General features: G+C 34.6%; 1 protein-coding gene across 1 annotated transcript in view; it reads left to right on the top strand.

Annotated features, from left to right (window-relative positions):
• The window catches only part of COG5 (component of oligomeric golgi complex 5), a 294,139-nt gene that overhangs the window by 108,693 nt on the left and 162,227 nt on the right, over positions 1–23,219 (top strand). The gene's annotated exons all lie outside the window — the stretch shown is intronic.

Genomic DNA, 23,219 nt, shown 5'->3' with positions numbered 1-23,219 from the left:
CATTGTATCAGTTCCTTTTGAATTGCCAAAATTGTTTTTCAGCTTGGCATATTTTATCAGCTTGAATTTTATTTTATCCTTGCAGTACTTTGTCTAATCTTCTTGTGCTTAATTTTTCAACTTCAGTTAACTAAAAAGCAGCTATTATTATAGCACATTTTGGTCTTTTCACTTGACATATTTCCTTGATGATTCTTTTTGTACTTAAGATTTAATGCTTATGCTGAAGTATATATGGGAGAAGTAACTTGATTTCTAAGAGTTGCTTTAAAGTGCTTCAGCAAAACAAGCAAATGGTGGAGTGGGGGTGTAGACAAAATAAGATTAGTAATATGAAGAGAGTTGTTGAAACTTAGTAATAGGGTACTGGGGGCCTGTTATACCATTCTTTCTTTTTTATTGAAATTTTTATAATAAAATATTAAAGAGAATACATAAAATTACTGCCCAAAATAGTAGTTCTTCAGGCTTACTGGTTTGAAAGCTAACCTTTATTTAAAAACCAGTATGGCAAAGATCATCAAATTTGATAATGCCCCCAATAAAAATAGTCTTTCATATATTATATACTCTGTACTTGCATGAATTTTTCCATTTTATTATTCTGAAAATTTTCAAACTAGAGAAAACTAGAAAGAATAGTAGTGAAGTGAATATCCTTTTACCTATAACGTTATAAAACTTATATAATAATTATAAAACTTTGGCTATGTTTCTGTCATCTGTTTAGATGCCCTTCCTGAATTTCAGTCTGGTTTAACTATAACTAGGTTTTCCTATTTCTTTCATTAGTATTAGTTTTTGCTACACATGTTTTGAACTTTGATATTATGTGCAAAACCCCTTAGGATGTATTAGGTGTATTGGTTTACTATGGCTGCTATAACAAATTACCACAAATTTGATCACCTAACACCAACTTATTCTCTTAGATTCTGGAGGTTTTAAAGTCTGGAAAAAAGTGTTATGTAACAAAAATCAAAGTGTTGGCAGGGTTAGTTCCTTCTGCAGGCTAAAGGAGAGGGTCCATTTCCTTGCCTTTTCCAGTTTCTAGGGGCTCTTCTTATCTTGTGAGTCATGGCCATGCAGCCCATCACATTTTCCTCCTCTTGGTACCCTTCTCACATTGCCATCATCTGTGGTCCCATCTCCCACTGCCCCTGTCTCATAAGGACATTTGTGATTACATCGGACCCACCCAGATAATTGAGGATAATCTCCCCATTTTAAGATCCTTAATTTTTCACAGATGCTTTTCCCATGTAAGGTAGCATATTTACAAATTGTGAAGATCAGTATATGGATATCCTTAGGACATTGTCAATGGCAAAGCTCCCTAAATTAATCTGCAGATTCAGTGCAATCCTCTGAATCCCAACTGGTGTTTTTGCAGAAATTGACAAGATGATCCTAAATTCATATTGAAAACCAAGCAACCCAGAATAGCTAAACCAAGTTTGAAAAAGATTAGTCAAAATAAAAAGAACAAAGTTGGGGAAATTTCCTGATTTCAAAACCCACTATAGGACTACAGTAATTAAGTTAGTCTGGTAGTGGCATAAGGATAGACATACAAATCAATGGAATACAATTTAGAGTCCAGAAATAAACTCTCACACTCATAGTGAGCTGACTTTTTACAAAGATGTGAAGACAATTCAATGGGGGAATGAATAGTCTTTTCAACAAATGGTGCTGGGACAAGTGGATATCCATATGCAAACAAATGAATTTGCATCTCTTTCTTACACCAAGCAAAAGAAGAACTCAAAATGTATCATAGACTTAAGTATAAGAGCTAACCCAAAAACTCCTAGAAGAAAAACATAGGAGTTAATTTTTTTTAACTTCGATTTCTTAGATACGACACTAAGAGGATAAGTGACAAAAGAAAAAATAAATTGTACTTCATGAAAGTTAAAAACTTTTGTCCTCAAAGGACACCCTTAAGAAAGTGAAAAGATAAGACACCATCAAGAAAGTGAAAAGACAGTCTGTAGAATGGAAGGTAATGTTTCTAAGTCATGTATTTAACAAGGTACTTGCATGCAGAATGCTTACAACTCAAAAATAAAGACAACCCAACTAAAAAATGTTTTTCAGAGGAAGTACACTAATGGCCAATAAACACACGAAAAGATGCTCAACATTATTAGTCATTAGGGAAATGCAAATCAAAGCCACAACAAAATACCACCTCACACCTACTAGAATGGCTGAAGTAAAAAGACAGTAACAAGTGTTGGTGAGAATGGGTAGAAATTGGAACTCTCATATTTCAATGATAGGAACGTAAAATGGTACAGCCACTTTGGAAAAGTTTGCCATTTCCTTCAGATGTTAAATAGAGTTATCATGCAACCCATCAATTCTTCTCCTAGTACTTAAGAGGAATGAAAGCATAGTCTACTCAAAAACTTATGCATGAATATCCATAGCAACATTAATGCAGCTGAGAGTTGGAAACAACCTAAATGTACATGAACTGATGAGTAGATAAATAAACGTGGCACATCTATACATATTATTTGGTATGTATTTGGAATATTATTTGGCAATAAAAAGGAATGAAATATTGATACACAGTGCATCAGGGATTAACTTTGAAAACATTATGCTAAGTGAAATAAGCCAATCACAAAAGACCAAATTGTGGTGTTCTGTTGATATTAAATATCCAGAATAGGTAAGTTCATAGAGACAGAAAGTAAATTAATGGTTGCCTGAGACTGGGGCAGAGTAGGTAGGGCAGGGAGAAGCAGAAATAGGAAAGTTTCTTTTTGAGAATAGAGTTCTCTTTTTGAAGTGGTAGTTATGTTGTGATGATGGTTTTACAGCTCCATGAATACGTGTGTGTGTGTGTGTGTACACTTTAAATGGGTGGTATATCTCAATATATCTCAAAACACTAAAAAAAAAAAAAATACCTAAGAGATTATTTCTTAAAAACATCTGAAAGTACACCATAATTATACTTAGAAGAAACATTAGGATATTTTGGCTTTTGACATTTCTTTACCTTATATAATGAGTAACAACATGTTTACATAGTAAATATGGTATGACAAGGGTTTCATATATCATCTAGCTAGTCAGAATTTCCTAGAACTCCTGGAGGGCTAAATCAAGACTTTTGGGGCACCTGGGTGGCTCAGTGGGTTAAGCTGCTGCCTTCGGCTCAGGTCATGATCTCAGGATCCTGGGATCGAGTCCCGCATCAGGCTCTCTGCTCAGCAGGGAGTCTGCTTCCTCCTCTCTCTCTCTCTGCCTGCCTCTCTGCCTACTTGTGATCTCTCTCTGTCAAATAAATAAATAAAATCTTAAAAAAAAATACTTTTGCAGTTAGAAATATTCCACTCATTCCACTCCATAGTCATATTATGCTTGCCAGAGCTGTACTAAATCATAGTTTATTTTATCTCTTTGAAAGTTTAACTAAAATATGATTCTTCCATAAAGAATCTTTATAGAATACTTTGTATTTATGTGTATATATGTATGTGTACACACACACACACACACACATGTGAATATATTTGAGGTTAAAATTTTGAGTAGTACCTTTAGGAGTATTCTAGTACTTGGTATCTTTCATTGTACAATTGGTTTGTTATATATAATTCTTGCATTTTTTTTTGTTATATATGGCAGATAGAGAAGAAATGCTAATGGTGGAATTGACATCATGATCTTAATTTTATTAGCAAAATATCTGATTCCTGTACTTTAAGCTCAAATAGTTTTTTTGTTCCACTTTCCTAACTCCTCTTTACAAGCATAATTCATTCACTGTGAAAATTGTATTTAGTAGCTCAAGAGCCCTTTTAGCTAAGAGAATATGGAACTTGCTGGTAATGGGCCAGTGAATGTTGTGTAGATTCAATGGCTCATCCTGTGCTGCTGTGCATGTGGGACGTTCACTGACTTTAATTCTCAATTAACTCATCTGGTCTATAGCTTCAGGCCTAAACTGGGGGTTGATTGAAAATGGGGGGAAAAGTGACTACATCAAGGAGAGGATGTATTAGTTTCATTAGGCTACTCTAACAAATTACCACAAACCGAGGGATTTTAAATAGCAGAATTTTTTTCTGTCATGGTTCGTGGGGCTAAAAGTCTGAAATCAAGGTAGTGGTAGGGCCATGCTGTTTCTGAAGACTCTAGGGGAAGAATCTTTCCTTGCCTCTTACAGCTTTTGGTAGTTGCCAGGACGTCTTCTGTTTCTTGGTTTATAAATACGTCATTCCGATCTCTGCCTCTGTCTTCATGTGGCCGCCTTCCCTGCAGGTCTCTGTGTCTTCACATGCCATTTCCCCTCATTTTATAAGCACTGAAGTCACTGGATTAGGCCCACCAGTATGACCTCATTTTACCTTGGTTACATCTATAAAGCACCTTTTTTTTTAAAATTTTTTATTTTTTATAAACATAATTTTATCCCCAGGGGTACAGGTCTGTGAATTGCCAGGTTTACACACTTCACAACACTCACCAAAGCACATACCCTCCCAATGTCCATAATCCCACCCCTCTTCTCCCAGCCCAGCAACCCTCAGTTTGTTTTGTGAGATTAAGAGTCACTTATGGTTTGTCTCCCTCCCATTCCCATCTTGTTTCATTTATTCTTTTCCTACCCACTTAAGCCCCCATGTTGCATCACCACTTCCTCATATCAGGGAGATCATATGATAGTTGTCTTTCTCCACTTGACTTCTTTTGCTAAGCATGATATGCTCTAGTTCCATCCATGTTGTCGCAAATGGCAAGATTTCATTTCTTTTGATGGCTGCATAGTATTCCATTGTGTATATATACCACATCTTCTTGATCCATTCATCTGTTGATGGACATCTAGGTTCTTTCCATAGTTTGGCTATTGTGGACATTGCTGCTATAAACATTCGGGTGCACGTGCCCCTTCGGATCACTACGTTTGTATCTTTAGGGTAAATACCCAGTAGTGCAATTGCTGGGTCATAGGGCAGTTCTATTTTCAACATTTTGAGGAACCTCCATGCTGTTTTCCAGAGTGGCTGCACCAGCTTGCATTCCCACCAACAGTGTAGGAGGGTTCCCCTTTTTCCGCATCCTCTCCAGCATCTGTCATTTCCTGACTTGTTTATTTTACCCATTCTGACTGGTGTGAGGTGATATCTCATTGTGGTTTTGATTTGTATTTTCCTGATGCTGAGTGATATGGAGCACTTTTTCATGTGTCTGTTAGCTATCTGGATGTCTTCTTTGCAGAAATGTCTGTTCATGTCCTCTGCCCATTTCTTGATTGGATTATTTGTTCTTTGGGTGTTGAGTTTGCTAAGCTCTTTATAGATTTTGGACACTAGTCTTTTATCTGATATGTTGTTTGCAAATATCTTCTCCCATTCTGTCAGTTGTCTTTTGATTTTGTTAACTGTTTCCTTTGCTGTGCAAAAGCTTTTGATCTTGATGTAATCCCAATAGTTCATTTTTGCCCTTGCTTCCCTTGCCTTTGGCGATGTTCCTAGGAAGATGTTGCTGCGGCTGAGGTCCAAGAGGTTGCTGCCTGTGTTCTCCTCAAGGATTTTGATGGATTCCTTTCTCACATTGAGGTCCTTCATCCATTTTGAGTCTATTTTTGTGTGTGGTATAAGGAAATGGTCCAATTTCATTTTTCTGCATGTGGCTGTCCAGTTTTCCCAACACCATTTATTGAAGAGGCTGTCTTTTTTCCATTGGACATTCTTTCTTGCTTTGTCGAAGATTAGTTGACCATAGAGTTGAGGGTCTATTTCTGGGCTCTTTATTCTGTTCCATTGATCTATGTGTCTGTTTTTGTGCCAGTACCAAGCTGTCTTGATGATGACAGCTTTGTAATAGAGCTTGAAGTCCGGAATTGTGATGCCACCAACTTTGGCTTTCTTTTTCAATATCCCTTTGGCTATTCGAGGTCTTTTCTGGTTCCATATAAATTTTAGAATTATTTGTTCCATTTCTTTGTATAAAGAACCTTTTTCCAAATAAGGTCAAATTTATACATACTAGGAGCTAAGGCTTTACTATATCATTTTAGGGGACACAACTCAATCATAATAGAAGAGAATGTTTTGTTTTAAGCTATATTTAACTATCAAGTTGTGAAATAATTTGTTAGTGCAGTGTTTTCGCAGAGAATTAACATGAAGTGAATTAGGAACAATGAAAGATAGGAAGGAGAAGGAATTATCAAGCTTGTGCCATTGTCAACTTTGATGTATAATCCTCTTCTCTTGAATTCCCTGTTAGTTTGGACCCCTCCACTATTCTCCTTACCTCCCTGCGCTTGGACTCCCATATGGTCTATGTACACATAACCTTGCTTTTGTAGAGAGCTTTTAAGGTGTTTATGGTCAGAATGGATGAAGTTACTTTAAGATTTGAGGTATTACCTTTTGTGGCCAGGCTTTTCAGGTAGGCCTTTCACTATCTCAGTATAAAACTCAAAACCCTTGTAGCAAGTCGTAGTTAGAGATCACTGGGGTATTTTTCTGAGTCTGTGACCACTGTCATTCTGTAGGTCCTTCAGCTTTAGCCAGCACTCCAGTTCCTAACTGAAGCTCTCCTTATCTGTCAGTCAGGGCTCCTGGTTGAGGCCCGGTGTTCTACTTGGGCTACTTAACCAGAAAGGAATAATGAGGTTTTAGAGAGTGTATGAGGAGAACAAAGCTTTAGGGGGCCAAAGTATCAAACTTTGATGTTGAACCTCCAGACAGTTGAAATATTCATCCTTATGGGACTGTTCTGTTAATCCTATTTGTGTCATTTCCCAAATCCTGTCTTTAGAGCTTAATAGTTGTGAAATTGGGTAAGATAATTAAGTGCTCTGTGTATCAGTTTTGTTGTTTTGAAAGTGGAATAGATAACTAAAGCATTGTTGTATTAAATGATTAATATACGGGTTCTTATTATCTGGACACATAGTATATTAATTTTCTAGGGTTGCCATAACAAAGTACCACAAACTGGGTCGCTTAAACAATAGGAATTTATTCTCACAGTTCTCAAGTTGTCGGTAAGGTTGGTTTCTTGTAAAGGAAGAATCTGTTCAATGCCTCTCCTCTACTTTTGGTGGTTTGCTGGCATCGCCCCAGTCTCTCCCTTTATCCTCATGTGGTGTTCTCCCTGTGTGGGTAACTACTTCCAATTTTCCCCTTTTTATACAGACCTCAATCACATTGGGGCTTCATTTTAACTAATTTAACTAATTCTGTATTTCTCAAAAGGGTTACTATCTGAGGTAATGGGAGTTAGGACTTCAACGTATGAATTTGGGGGGACACATTTCAATCCCTAACAAATACATAGTAAACATTATATGAATGTTAATTATTGTTGTTATTGTGATAACAGCTGTATTATGACTGTAATCTTTTTTCCTCAGTGTGCTGCATCTGTATGGATTAGAGAATAAATATTCTTAGAGTTAACTTTTATTTTGTGGACCTTAGTTTATGACCTTCATGTTGTTTCTTCACAGTAAGGACTCCTCATAGTATGGGTATATGATTTTCCTATAGCCTGTAATATTTCTTGTGTTTTTTAGGAAAATTCAGATACAGAATAAAAATTAATATGGCGAGAGGTTGTTACATCTCATAGATGGTACAGAGGAGAGAGATTGTGTCTGTGAACGTAGATTTTTACCTAATAGTTACTGTTCATACAGGAGTAAAATATATGGCTCTGCGTCTTACTAATTTTTTATTTTCTTGCTTCTTGGTGCTTTATACTATATAAACAAAATCTTCTATTGACCAGATATTTAAAGGGGGAAACAAAGGACTTCTGTCAGTGGATTTATATGGATTTTGTTTAAGCATTGCATCTAAGCCAGTATGGTGTAATTACTGTGTTATCTTAAGTGTGTTCCATGAGTGCTGGTTCTGCTAGGTTTTCTGCAATTTGGGGAACAAAAACAGGGGATAAAGAGATTGGAGAAATATTATAGGTCATGTGCCTCTTTTGGAAGTTTCTGCTGCCAATTCATGGTTCTGAGGAGTACTATATAGTAAAGAAACCTGCTTCACTTTATGTTTCACCTGGCATTTCCTAAATTTCTGATTCACAGCACCTGTTCGTACAGTACGAGTCAGTGTTTACTACACATTTAATCTTTTTGAGTTCTAGGACCTGTGGAAAGAAATCCCTCTAGTATCTATCATGAAAAATTATATAATTGTTTTTAGGTATCTGAGAACAAAATCTTTTAATGTATAAGCAGATTGTTAAACCTTTGGTTAGAGGAACTGCCTGGATTACAGTCATGTTTTCTAGTTTGCCAACAAAGCTATATTGTAAACACTTTTGAAGGTAGGATCGGTGTCTTGTTGTCTATATATAGACAGTAACCTAGCACATAGGAAGCATTTAGATGGCTGAGAAAGAAAAAGTCGTACAGATCCTTCTTAACATCTTTTATAAGTAATGTGAAGAGGGAAAATGATTTTTTTGTTGAATAGGCTCTATAGTTCTGTTTGATGTATTTCTGTTGTAGTCTTTCCTTAATTTAAAAAAAAAAAGCAGTTTTATTGATAGACAATAACCTGAACATGTTTAAATTGTATAGTTCAATAAATTCCGACATGTTTATATGCTGAGAAACCACAATACAATCAAGCTAACATATTCCTTACCTCCAGAAGTTTCCATGTCAGGACTCCCTCGCCCCTTCCCTGCAACTCCCTCCCAACTCCAGGGAACCACTGACCTCTGTTCTAGCCTGCACTTTCTAAACTTTTATAAATAGAAATCTTATAACACGTGTTCCTTTTTGCCTGGCTTCTTTCACACAGCATGAGTATTTGAGAGTTGTCTCTATTGTTTTGGTGTAAAGTCATTCATCAGATTCCTTTTGTAATCTTTAGTTTCTTTAGTGATGTCATCTCTCTCAGTCCTGATATTGGTAATATGTGTGTTCTGTTCTTTTTTTCTCACTCAGTTTAAGTCTTACTTATCCTCTAAAAGAATCTGCTTTTGGTTTCCTTCATACTCTCTGTAGTTTTAGATTTCTACTTTATTCTTCATTATTTCATTTATTCTGTTTTGAGTTTTTTTTTTCAGGGTTTTTTTTTTTTTCAGTTTTTTGTTTTGTTTTGTTTTTTAAGGTGGAAATGGAGTTTATTTGAAAACTTTTTTCTTATATTGGTCTTCAGTGCTTTAAATTTTCATTTAAGTATTGCTGTGGCTGTATCCTAGAAACTTTGCTATGTTGGTGTTTTCATTTTTATTTAGTGTAAATGTTTTTTTTTTAATTTCCTCTTTCATGATAGGGATTTTTTTTTAACAGACTTTACTTGGTTTTGAATATTTAGAATTTTTTAAAGAAGATATTTTGTTTTGAACATTTAGAATTTTCTAGGGATCTTTATGTTGTTGACTTCTAACCCATTCTGTTCAAAAGACATATGTTGTGTGAACTGAGTCCTTTTAAATTTATTGAAACTTGATTTAGACCCAGAATGTTGTCTTATTTGGTAAATAATCCTTTTACACTTGAAAAGAATGTGCCTTCTGATATCATGTGGAATGTTCTATAAATATCAATTGGGTCAACTTGGTTGATAGTCTTGTTCAGGTCTTTCAGTGCTTGGATTTATCTGTTTTCTTGTTCTGTCGGTTCTTAAAGGAGAAGTTTTAATCTTTCACTGTATTTTCCAGTTTGATCATTTCTCCTTGCAATTCTGTCATTTTCTTCACTGTGTATTTTGAATCTTCTATTACATGCATAAATGTTTGGAATATGATGATTTTGATGATTTGACCTTTTTATTATCATGAAATGACATCTCCTTCTTACTATTCTTTACTTTGAAATCTACTTTTAAAAATATTAACATAATCAATGTGGGTGTTTTGATCAGTATTAGTATTGTGTTTTTTTCTGTCATTTTACTTTGAATTTATTTGTGTCTTAATGTTTTCAGTGGGCTTTTTGTAGGCTGTGTATAGTTTGCTCCTTTTTCTTGAATGCTGTTTTATAATCTCTGCATTATAATTGGAATGTTTATACGGTTTAGATTTCATTTCATTATTGGTATTATTGGGTTTAATGCTACCATCTTGCTAATTGTTTTCTGTTTTGTATCATCTGTTTTCTCTCATTTTTGTTTATGTATCATCTGTTCATTGCCTCACTTTTTTTCTGCTTTCTTTTAGAGTATTTTTTATGAGACATTTTATCTCATTTGTTGGCTTATTATTATATAATCTCTGTGTTATTTTGTAGTAAACATCTTTAGATTATCAATGTTTCTTTCCTTGTATTCTGAGAAACTTCTCTTATTATTTCTTTTATGTATTCCTAGACTGTTTGCTAATATTTTGTTGAAGATTTTTGCATGTATGCTTTTTATTTATTTTTTTTTAAAGATTTTATTTATTTATTTGACAGAGAGAGATCACAAGTAGGCAGAGACGCAGGCAGAGAGAGAGAGAGAGGAGGAAGCAGGCTCCCTGCTGAGCAGAGAGCCCGATGCGGGACTCGATCCCAGGACCCTGAGCCGAAGGCAGCGGCTTAACCCACTGAGCCACCCAGGCGCCCCGCATGTATGCTTTTGATGTAGATTGTTCTAGTTTTATTATTATTTTAAAAATGTCTTTGGCTTTTGTATCAGAGTAATCATATTTGCTTCACCTGGTTTATAGATTTCTAATTTAGAATGTTGTGATCTACAGATTCAGTTTTTTAATTAGAGATCTATTCAGATCAGCTTATATGAGTTCTGATAGTTTCATCTAAGTGGTAGAGCTATTCATAGTATTCCACTGTTCTTTGAATGCTGTGAAGTCTGTAGTGGGTAGGATCTTCTTTTTCATTCTGGTTTTTGGTAATTTGTTCTGCTTTCTTCTTTGTCGGACTCACTAGGGCTTTGTTTTTTTTGGTTTTTTGGGTTTTTTTGTTTGTTTGTTTTGGTGGCTTCCAAAGAGTTAACTTTTGGTTTGATCGATTTTCTGTTTTGTTTTGTTTTGTTTTGTTTTCAATTTCAATGATTTCCTCTTATTTATTCCAGTCTCCTTGTTTTTTGTTTATTTTCCTTTTTTTCTAGTTTCTTATGGCTGCACCATTATTGATTTGAGATCTTTTTTTTCTAATTACACATTTTTAAAAATCCACACATTTAGTGTTATATAATTCCCTCTAACTGCTGTCTTAGTTGAATCACAAAGATTTTATTGTTGTATTTTCATTTTCATTCAGTTTAGTATCTTTGAGAATATTTTCTCTGAGATCTTTTTTGAGATATTGATCATTTAGAAATGTGTTTTTTGGGGGGCGCCTGGCTCGCTCAGTTGGTAGTGAAAGGTCCCCCAATAATGGGTCCGTGATTAAAGAAGCAAGACCGATACAAAGCGAAGGTCAAGCAAAGCTTTATTTTGCGCCAAGCATGGAGAATCAAACTGAACGTTCAGGGCTGCGCCTCTTACAAGAGAGGGTGACTTCTCTCTGCTTCACAGACTAGCTTTTAAGGGCAAAGGCCATGTGGTTGGGCCTGGCCACGCAGAGATGGCCAATGAAATTGTAACAGAGAAAGCTGCACAATCATGCTAGGTCACACATAAGTGACCAATTGAATTACAATTTACCCTAGTAGATATTTGAACTAGCCTATCACCTTGGTCAGAATTGGCACCCAAAAGGCTCCCAAAGGTGGGGCCCATATTCCCTGGTAACAAGGGAGACAGAATGCAACCCCCCACTAATTGGATGTCTCCACCTGGCCTGACCCACCCTTGTATTTGGGCTTTGTTACCTGGGACTGGTTTCTGGAACTTGTTCTTAAGTAAGTCCCCTGGGGAAGAGGAGCAGGGACAGTTTAAGGGTTAAACAACAAGGTTATGGTTTAACTGGATGGAAGTGCTCTGGCGAAATAGGTCCTTACAGGTAGAGCATGCAGACTCTTGATCTCAAGGTTGTCAGTTTGAGCCCCATGTTGGGTATGGAGATTACTTAAAAAGAAAAGCCTTTAGAAATGTGTTAATTTCCAAATGTTTGGAAAATTTAGTTATTTTTCTATTGTTCTTTGATATCATTATGATCAAAGAACATATTTTGTCTGGTATCAGTAATTTTCAACTTAAAATGTTTGTGTTACGATCCAGAACATGCCCTGTTTTGGTTAATGTTCTACGTGTAGTTGAATAGAATATGTATTCTGTTTTTGTTGGGCAGAGTGCTCTGTAGATATTAATTAGATACTTTTGGTTTTTGGTGGTGGTCATTTTTTTAATATCCTTGCTGATTTTATCTAGTGCTTCTCCTCTTTTTGAGGGAGAGATATTGACACTTCTGCTCAGGTACTGAGTGGAAGGTAGGCACTGACATATCTTCCTGGAGGTCAACAAAGGAAGTTTGTATAAATCCATGTTTTAGAAAGTTGGTGGTGGGGGTGTGTGTGGAAACTGTGCCCAGAGGAAAGATAGAAAATACACTATCTTTTTTTGGCCCTGGACAATTTTTTGTGCTAGCTGAAAAGAGAGTAAGATTTAAGAAAGAAAAAATATCTTTTTTCTAATAGTAAGTTTTTTTTCCCCATCTTGCAATTAGAGTCAGGAAAAAAAAAGTAAAGCTTTTGATGCTAAATTTTCATGAAGCTTTGAGGAACAAGAGAGATCAACATACCCTGAGAACTGCTTTGGACTTGAAATATGAGGATTCAACCAAGAATTTACTTAAGCCTGAAGTTATTCTGGCATAGTATAAGCAGTAAGATCAATTAAGGCTTGGTTAGAAAAGTACAGATTTTACTCTTATTATTATTGTCTTTTTGTAATATTTAACTCTTTAAGAGTATCTGGTATTTAGGGCCCTTCACACTTTCTCCATGGAAGAAAAAAGGGAGCAACTAACACCCTGTTTATAAAAATAGTAACTTAGTTACATGTAGTTCTTGATATTTTTCAAAACCTTCTTCATTCATATGATCTCATTTGATCCATACAAGTCTGTGAGATTTGTAACAGGATTTTTCATTTTTAGTAATCTCAGAAAGTTTAAGAAATTTTTCTCAGGTTGTAGATTTGAGTAAAATAAAGTTCAGGTATTTTCATTCCTACTTGATTCTTTCATATCATACACTGCCTTTGAAAAGATGTACCTGTTTTCTCTAAAATGAGTAGAATTGACTTTAAGTAAAAGATTTGTATTGATTTTATAAGTATTCCAGTGATCATGTACTACTTCATTTTACATAAAAATAAATTTAAATCATAAAGTTTTAATAGATTTTTTTTAAAAGATTTTATTTATTTATTTAACAGAGAGATCACAGTAGTCAGAGAGGCAGGCAGAGAGAGAGAGGGAAGCAGGCTCCCTGCTGAGCAGAGAGCCCGATGCGGGGCTCGATCCCAGGACCCTGAGATCATGACCTGAGCCGAAGGCAACGGCTTAACCCACTGAGCCACCCAGGCGCCCCAGTTTTAATAGATTTTCAAACATTAACTTAATTATTAACCTACTCTTATATAAACTTGTTTTTTAATATCCTTTGATTATTTGCCAGTTGAGAACTATATGTTATATGTTTTTAATGGTAACTTATATGTTTGATTTCAAAATTTTCCCATTCTTTTTTTATTTTATTATTATTTTTTCATTAGAAAAATTAAAAATTGTATATATTAATTTTTGTGAAATTTCTCTTGTGATTCATTTGGCTATTTTCCCCCATACTTAGAAGAAGTATTATATATTTTTTTATTTCTTTCTATGATGGGTTTATAATATTGTGAGAAGATTTTATTACTTTTTTGTTATGTTTTGGTTGCCATACACTAAAATCTTTTACATTTTATTTACTTAATGATTTTTTTTTTTTTTTAAGAGAGAGAGCATGAGCATGAGGGGTAGGTGGGGGTAGGGAGGGACAGAGGGAGAGAAAGAATCAGAAAGCATGCTCCATACTCAGCATAGAGCCCAATATGGGGCTCTATCTCACGACCCTGGAATTATGATCTGAGCCAAAAAAAGAGAGTCAAAGGCTTATTAACCAACTGAGCCACCTAGGCACCCCTGTTAGACCTTTTAAACCTATGTTATTTTGTTCTCTGTTTTCTGTGTCACCATTTCTACTTTCATACAAATACATATTACTTTTTTATAATTTTTGCTTTATAATTTCATTATGTTTTTGTTTATGTTATACATGATTGAAATTACACTGCAATTGTACATAAACATTTTTCTTTAAAATGTTTTTTTCCTGCAGTGGAATACTATGCAGCCATCGAAAGAAATGAACTCTTGCCATTTACAACAATGTGGATAGAACTAGAGGGTATTACGCTGAGCGAAATGAGTCAGTCAGAGAAAGACAATTTCATATGATCTCTCTGATATGTGGAATTTGAGAGGCTGAGAGGCGAGGGCAGGGCTTGTGGGGGGTAGGGAAGGAAAAAATGAAACAAGATGGGACTGGGAGGGAGACAAACCATAAGAGACTCTTAATCTCACAAAACAAACTGAGGGTTGCTGGTGGGTGGGGGATAGGGAGAGGGTGGTTGGGTTATAGACATTGGGGAGCATATGTGTTATGGTAAGTGCTGTGAAATGTTTAAGCCTGATGATTCATAGACCTGTACTCCTGGGGCAAATAATACATTACATGTTAATAAAAATGATTTTAAAAAATAAAGTATTTTTCCTAAAGGTGTTTTTTGGTCATTAGGTTCAGGATATCTATTTAAATATGATTAACATATATCAACTAGAAAAATAAAATAGTTTTTACATGTAGAGTGAGGAAATGAAAATCAAAATTAGTGTGTAGATTTCTTTGTTGGTATTTTTGACTTAAAATTTCTAACTTTGTGCTCTCTCCTTTTTTTTTAAAGAGTTATTTATTTGCATATATGTGAGCAGGGGAAGGGGCCAAGGTAGATGGAGACTGGGCTGGATCCCAGGACCCTGAGATCATGACCTGAGCCAAAACCAAGAGTTGGATGCCCAACTAACTGAGCCACCCAGCTACCCCAAATTTATGTATTTTCTATTGTTTCTTTAGTGAAAAGAAAAATTTTTTAAGTGACTAGAGGGGCACATGCGTGGCTGAGTCTCAAGAGCAGGGGACTCCTGATCCCTGGGTTATGAGGTCAAGCCCCATGTTCAACATAGAGCATACTTAGAAAAAACAAAACAAAAAACCAACCAAACAAAGGGGGAGGGGGAGGAATATGAGACACTGTGTGTGTGTCTTTAAAAGAGGTTTCAGAACTATACCAGATTACCTTAGATTTCTTACAAATAGCAAATAATGATTCTGTTGTAGTATCACTATTATTATTATTATTATCATTATTGGTTTGAGTAACTTCAGTAAGCGGAGGCGCAGATCTCATTGTTGATTGGTTAAATTAATTCTATCAGTACTATAACCCTGCATGATCCATGTTGTTTGGTGGTGTTTTATGGTTATTACATTCCTGGTTTTAATTTAAATTTATTATTTAGCTTAGTATTCTCTCATAATGGTATTCTTTATATAACATAAAATATGGTAGCAAGGAAGATTGATATTCCACAGTGAATTAAAATGTGTCATTGTGATAGGCTCTGATCTTAAAATAAAACTTACCTTGATTTAAAGATAAAATTTTTGTAGAATTGATTTTAAAATGACAGTTTTCCTTTTCAGATTATTATTCACCAATTTGCCAGATAATCCTTTATATATCACTGCCTTGCTTTTGTAAAAGGTGGGCTTTAGTCTAAAGTCTATAATCAGGGCAGTGTAGAAGTAATAAAGGTGGAGCTTTTTAGAAAATATAATTGTATGATTATATTTTGAAAATGGCCTCAAGTAATATTCTAAATAACTAAAAATTAAATAATTAACAAACTGGGAAAATATTTGTAGCAAACATGATGGGTAAACAGTGAATATTAATATATAATTAATACAAAGCAATATAAGAAAATAAAGGAGTAAAAATTATTTAGAGATTTTCAAAGTAAATACAGATAGTAAAAAAAAATTATTTAACGTAAACTTAAAGGCAATACTTCGACTCAGTAATTCTGTCTTTGATTATTTCCCAAGAGGATAATTCTAGATATTTAACATTTTTATATGTAAAGATAAAATAGTTATTTATGATAAATAATTATTCCATCTTAGGTAAATGATTAAATAATTTTTGGTTCATTTATTTGGTAAAATTCTGGGAAGCTATCAAAAATTGGTATTTATAAGCACTATAATAGGATGGGTGAATGCTAAAACACTAAGTTGGACATTCTAAACAAGTGTAATTACAAATAAAAACAGGAACAAAAGAACTCATGAGTCGATTAAAAAGGAGGATAAGATTTTAAAGGAGTAGAGTAGACCTTTATTTTCACTTTTAAGCACAACCAAGATTTTAAGTATTTTAGGAACATCTGAAGGTTGCTTAAATTTCTCAGAGGCACATATCTGAATTGTGCTCTTTGCAAAGTTGGTGTGTAGGAGGGAGTCACTTTCATTGGTAAGTGACTATAGCCAGCTGCCCAATTCCTGTATGTCAGCTTTTGCTTTTTCTGCTCTATCTCAGATAAACATCCAGGGGAGGATATAGTCTATTTTGGTGCTTCTGGAGAATTTGAAGATTTGTAAATTTCTCAGACATAATCATGTATATTCCAATGATCCACTTGGCTTTTGTGGCCTCAGAGTTGTGAGGTTATATAATTACTCCCTTTGGAAATGTTTTTCCTCTTTCTTTCTCTTTCCCCCTTTCTTTCCTTTTTTTGGGAGGAGAATGTGAGAGCTGGGGTGGGGGAGGAGTTGAGGGAAAGGGAGAGAATCTTTTTTTTTTAATTTTTAAATTTTTTAATAAACATGTATTATTAGCCCCAGGGGTACAGGTCTGTGAATCGCCAGGTTTACATGCTTCACAGCATTCACCATAGCACATACCCTCCCCAGTGTCCATAACCCCACCACCCCTTCCCGATCCCCCTCCTCCCAGCAACCCTCAGTTTGTTTTGTGAGATTAAGAGTCTTTTATGGTTTGTCTCCCTCCCGATCTCATCTTGTTTGATTTATTCTTTTCCTACTCCCAGTCCCCTCACATTGCATCTCCACTTCCTCATATCAGGGAGATCATATGATAGTTGTCTTTCTCCGATTGACTTATTTCCCTAAGCATAGTAAGGGGAGAGAATCTTTTTTTTTTTTTTAAGATTTTATTTATTTATTTGACAGAGAGAGAGACCACAAGTAGGCAGAGGTAGGCAGAGAGAGAGGGGGGAAGCAGGCTCCCCACCGAGTGGAAAGCCCCATGCAGGGCTCAATCCCAGGACCCTGGGATCATGACCTGAGCCGAAAGCAGAGGCTCAACCCACTGAGCCACCCAGGCGCCCCACGGGGAGAGAATCTTAAGCAGACCCCTCTGCTGAGCCCAAGTGGGGCTCAATCTCCTGGACCCTGAGATCATGACCTAAACTGAAGTCAAGAGTCAGGACGCTTAACCGACTGAGCCACCCAGGCACCCTGAAATGTTTTTCCAATTTCTAAAAATTTCTTAATGAGCTTATTTTTAAAAGGAAAAGACAAAACTTTATCCAGTTATCAATTAATAATTCTAGCATTAAATTTTTCACGGACAGTATCTTTTGTTTTTCCTGCAGGGCCTCATCTACTATTAATCCCATCCAGACTTCGTCCTTTATATCTCTAGAAGTTCAGTTTGTGTATTACTTTATCCATGTCTTTACTAACATGTTTAGTCTTTTGAGTATACAAAGTACAGTTATAACTGTTGTAATGTCCTCATTTGTAATGCTATAATCTGTACCAGTGGTTCACACTTACTTAGTATTTAATGGAAAAATATAAAAATATGAAACCACATTTTTAGCATGTGTAAACTACAAATACTACCCACCAACTTTAAGAATAGAATACTATAGTGGCGCCTAGGTGGCTCAGTGGGTTGAGCCTCTGCCTTCAGCCCAGGTCATGGTCTCAGGGTCCTAGGATCGAGCCTTGCATTGGGCTCTCTTCTTGGCGGGGAGCCTGCTTCTCCCTTGCCCACTCCCCCTGCTTGTGTTCCCTCTCTGTCTGTCAAATAAATAAGTAAAATCTTAAAAAAATTTATTAGAATACTATAAGCCTTTTGTACAACCTGTCTCTACTAACTTTTCTTATTATTGTTAATGTTTGTATGTGTCCCTAAATAATATATTGCTTAATTTTGCATGTCTTAATATAAATCACTTCCTGCTGTGTGTATTCTTCTAAAACTTTGTTCTTCTTAATACTATCGATGTTGGTATTAATGTATACCTATCATTGTTTATTTTTACTCCTCTAAATTCGTATTTTGAATGAATGTTACATTTATCTCTTTTCCAGTTGGTGGTCATTTCGATTGTTTGCTTTGTTTTGTTTTTAACAATGCTGTTATGACCATTGTACATGTCTTCCAATATACATATATATGAACTTCTCTGGGTATGTGCCTTGGAAAGGTATATTTTGGTCATAGAGAAATTCATATGAAATCGTATTAGATTATCCCAAATTGATTTTCAAAGTGGTTTTTAGTCATTTACAGTGTTTCTCTTTATATGCACATGTATACATCAACATGCAGATATACATATGTATGTATGTATTTATTACAGTTAACATGGTGATTAATATCTTCCTACCCAATATACTTCACTTTTTCTTCTTTTTAAGGATTACCTATTCCCATAAGCAGAATCATTCATTTATAAGATGAGAATTCTGTTATTCTCTTAAGCTAGCCACCTTATTTTAATTTTTCAAATTATTTTTCTATATTTCTAATTTACTCTTTAGTTTTATTTGTTAAGAAGATTACATATGCATAGCATACTCAAATAGTTCTATAAGATTTATTATTTAAAAGATAACAATGCCTTTACCCTTTACTTTTCCCCAGAGGCAGTCATTTCAAAACGTTTTTGCTAATTTTCATGGTATTTACCCCCATATTTAACTAACCTACCTGTGTTTCCACTTTTTAGTTTTTAACTTCTTTGGCTTTCTATAATGAAGCATGAAGAGTTAGCCTCTTTGATTTCTTTTGACTTCAAGCACCATCCCAACTTTACACATGAACCCTTCCCTCATCTCTTTTGTTCCAAATCAATAATTTAGTGCTACCATATGAAAAATAAATGCACTGAATCATTTACCAAACTATAATTACCCTTCTTTTTGTTTGTTTTAGACAAAGGAGGATGATGGTAGCGGAAGAGGCAGTGAGGATTTTGGAATCAATAAAGAGGATTTGTGTTGCAAAATAGAAAGAGAAATTGTTAGTTAACAGGAAGCCATAGAATTCGTGAGTGGGAGAGAACCATGAGAACATTTATTCTGCTAGCCAGGTGTAGTACTGATTAGAACCGTGAGAGTCTATTAAAATGACAGGCATATATCTTAGTAATAAAAGTCATATTGACATATTGGTTTAGTCTGAAGACTAAGGAAATAAAAAGAAATGGGTTAGTCCCAGGAAATAATACAAGAACCAATCACTGAGATCAAGTGACTGCCTGGGTGCAAAGCATATGAAATTTATTCTGAAGTTTTAGTGTTTTAGACCAGGACAGTGGTAATAGGGGAAACCAGAATTTATTTTTTAGTACCTTAAATTTCAAAGACTTGTGTATATTTGACAAAAAAAAATGCTTATGATTATGTTATCCATCCTCTTGATACCTGTGTCAGATGTTTTGGTTGAATTCCTTTTTCTTCTAATATTAGATTAAATTTTTCTCAGGTTAATTAAACAAAGAGATGACCAATATCATTTCTTTCCCATCAAAAGTAGTCTCATCATTTTCTTGCTTCTCAGGAGGTGATATGTTAAAGCCAAAGGATCTTGTTGGTTTCTTCATACATATTTTTGTATGGGAAAGGATTCAACAGGTATTAGTAATAAGTGACAGAAAGATAATTCTGGCTATGTACTCCACATATATTAAAGTTTAATAGTTAAAGTGTGACTAATGCTGGCATATTTCAAAATTTAGCATTTAAGGACATTTTATATATTTCAAAATTTTTCCTTTTTATGGAACATCAAAATATGAGTTTTTAATTCTGTCATTGTTCCAGCTTTAATTTAATTCCCCAGTTGATTTTTTTTTTTAATCTATTTGACAGAGAGAGAGAGAGAGAGAGAGATCACCAGTATGCAGAGCAGCAGGCGGGGGGGGGGGGGGGGGGAGCGGGGAAGCAGTCTCCCTGCTGAGCAGAAAGCCTGATAAGGGGCTGAAACCCCGGACCCTGAAATTTACCTGAGCTGAAGGCAGAGGCTTAACCCACTGAGCCACACAGGCGCTCTCTCCAGTTAATTTTGATAAGATTTTTACGTCTTTATTCTTTCACTGAGCAAACTGGAGTACTATGGGAGGAATGCTATCTATCCTTTGAATATAAAGTTTTCTTCTTTCAGAGATTTGTGGGATTGGCCTGGGATGATCTAGTGAAAAGATGGAAGTCAGATCTGGATTTAAATTCTCTTTGCTGCCTACTAGCCAACTGAATTTTTAATAATTCAATAATATTTCTAGCAAGGCTGTTTAAAATATTACATATAATTGAAGCATACATAAAATAATAAAAAGATATTTTGTGTCTGATTTAATGCCCTCTATATGTTACGTGTTCAAAATTATATTTATTGTTATTGGAATCATCATCATCATCTTGTCCTTGGCCCCATTCCCTAGATATGTTTCACAAAGAGCAGATTGCGAAGACTTGAAACACTGATTGCCATTGTATGGGACAATTAAACAAGAGCGGACAACTTGATGTAATCCTTCCACTCTCCTGGCTAGGTGCTTGTGGGGTGTTGCTACTTTGTTTTTCTGTTGTTTTTCACCCCTTTCTGTACTGAACCTCTTTTATTAAAAAGCTGGTTTGTGGAGTAATCAGTAAGGAAAATAATAGGGCCTTTCTCCCTCCCAGGCAATAGAATCCTTTGTATTCCAAGTCTAGTATTTTGATTATTTTTTAAGTGATTATACCGTGTGGATGAACAGAATGGGGCAGTTGGAGAAGGAGTCGGTTAGATAATGTGATGGGGACCATTGTTTACCTTAAATAAGTATTGGAATTAATCATTTACTATCCTCTCACCCCTACTGGATGGTAGACTGTGATAACATAAACAATATTTACTTTCTTTTTGTTCCCATGACACCTAGCATAATACATTTTATCTTTATCTTTCAGAGATTGCAACTTTGTGCTTTGTTTTTCTTTCTTAGATTTTGCTACTTGGGGTGAGAAATTAAGTCTGGTTCATTTCTTTGGTGTCTGTGATTTATAAATATTTGATACTCAATAAAAGGTTTGAGTGAATGATTTGAATTGTCTCCAGAGCGACAGATCAGCATTCATAAGAATAAAGCAACTTTTGGCTTTATCTCTGGAAAAGTATAAATGGAAGGAACCTTAAGGTTTATATCCTCTAGCTCTTTGTTTTTCAAATAAAGTAACTGGTACCAAAGGTGGCAAGACTTATATTCAGAAATATATTTGAAAGAAATAGAATCCAGACAGATCTCTTACTCATAGTGTCTCTCATCCCCCCTTCTTTTTTTCTTACTTGTAGTATTTTTCCTCTTCAGATTACAGAAAAAAAGAAACACATTGATAACTGGCTGGAAAAGAAAATACTTATTTTCTATTGTGTGCATGCCTGTAGTTTGATTCTATATTGTCTAGTAAGTATTTTAGGGTAAACATAGCATTTCCTCATTGATCATTACCATGACTGGAGTCAAATATAGTTTTCCCAAAAAATTCTCTGAAAAATAAAATTTAAAATTAAAAATAAGATTAAAAACTTTTTTGTGTATTATAATTCACCCTACATTTACATAATGGATTGGTATATAAAGTACTTTGGCATTTGTTAACTTATTTTGATTCTGATGATAGTTTTAAGAGTTATATAGGGCATGATTTATATGCTGTTGGCATTTTACAGGTGAAAAAATTGAGGCTTAATGAGGCTGGCTATATCTTGTGACTGTGATCACTTCGTGAGTAAATTAGGAGGCAGAATCCTAAGCCCATATGATTTAGAGGGTGTTTTGATATTGTTGTTGTTGTTGTTGTTTGATTTAGAGGTTTTTCAAAACTTTCCACTGGGGTAGTCTAAAGTCCCTTTAAATATGCACATTTAACAAAAATGCTTATGGTTGAGGTGCCATTAGCAATAACCACTGCTCAGTTGCCCTTCTGTTTGATTTCTTTTTGTCATCTTGTGTAGTACTAACTATATATATGGTGTTCCGTCAGTAGATATTAGAGTGGATAGTTAACTAAGTGGTTCGTTAGCATTCAGTAGGTAGTATGCTGTGACTTTGCTTAAGTAAAAGATGATAATATTTAAGTGCTTGAAATATATTTTAAGAAGACTTAAAAAATAAGCTCCAATTAAAAGAATATGGTGAAAAACAGATTTGATATTCTGTTGAGTAATAGACAACAAAGTAATCTTCTATATAAAACAGTAGTATTTTTTAGAAATAATTTATCTTGTTAAAAATAAAAAACAGAGTCTTAGAACTGTGAATAAGCTGCTTAATCTTAAAATCTTGACCTTAGTTTTAGCATTTTAGTTACGTTAGATATGTCTAAAATAAGTCAAAACATAAAAATTTTTAAAAAACTATCAAATTTTAAGTATGCACAATTATTGATAACATCTTTATAGAGATCTTTTCATGATTCTTGCTCTGTATACTTTTATAAATAGGATGTTAATTCTATAAGTAGTTGATTCCTCTTTATAAATTTTTATTCAATGATATCATGAAAATCCTTTAATGTAAGCTGCTCTTAGGTCTGCAAAATCATATAAACTGACAGCATGATAAATTCTAGCATGCTAAATTATTTTCATGATTTATTAATTATTCAAATGCTGATTATTTGTTTCAGATATTTTGTTACTATAAAATAACTTAAAACTGTCTTGCAACAGATTTCTAAGGTTTCCAAGATCAGGATATTTCATTATATTTAAATAAATTTGACACTACTTTTTATGTAATGTGTTGACATTACTGGGAATTTACTATAATTATGATTTCTATTCCTGCTTTATCAACTCTATCTTATTTAGAATATTTTGCTCCAGAGTGAAGTTATTTATTAAATAGAAAATGTTTGGGTAACTATATTTTTTAAAATAAAAATTTGGAAAGGGAAGTATTTTGAAGAATTAGATAT

This window comes from Mustela nivalis, assembly GCF_964662115.1.
Source record: "Mustela nivalis genome assembly, chromosome: 12".
NCBI lineage: Eukaryota > Metazoa > Chordata > Mammalia > Carnivora > Mustelidae > Mustela > Mustela nivalis.
This window is presented reverse-complemented; position numbering and strand designations above follow the sequence as displayed.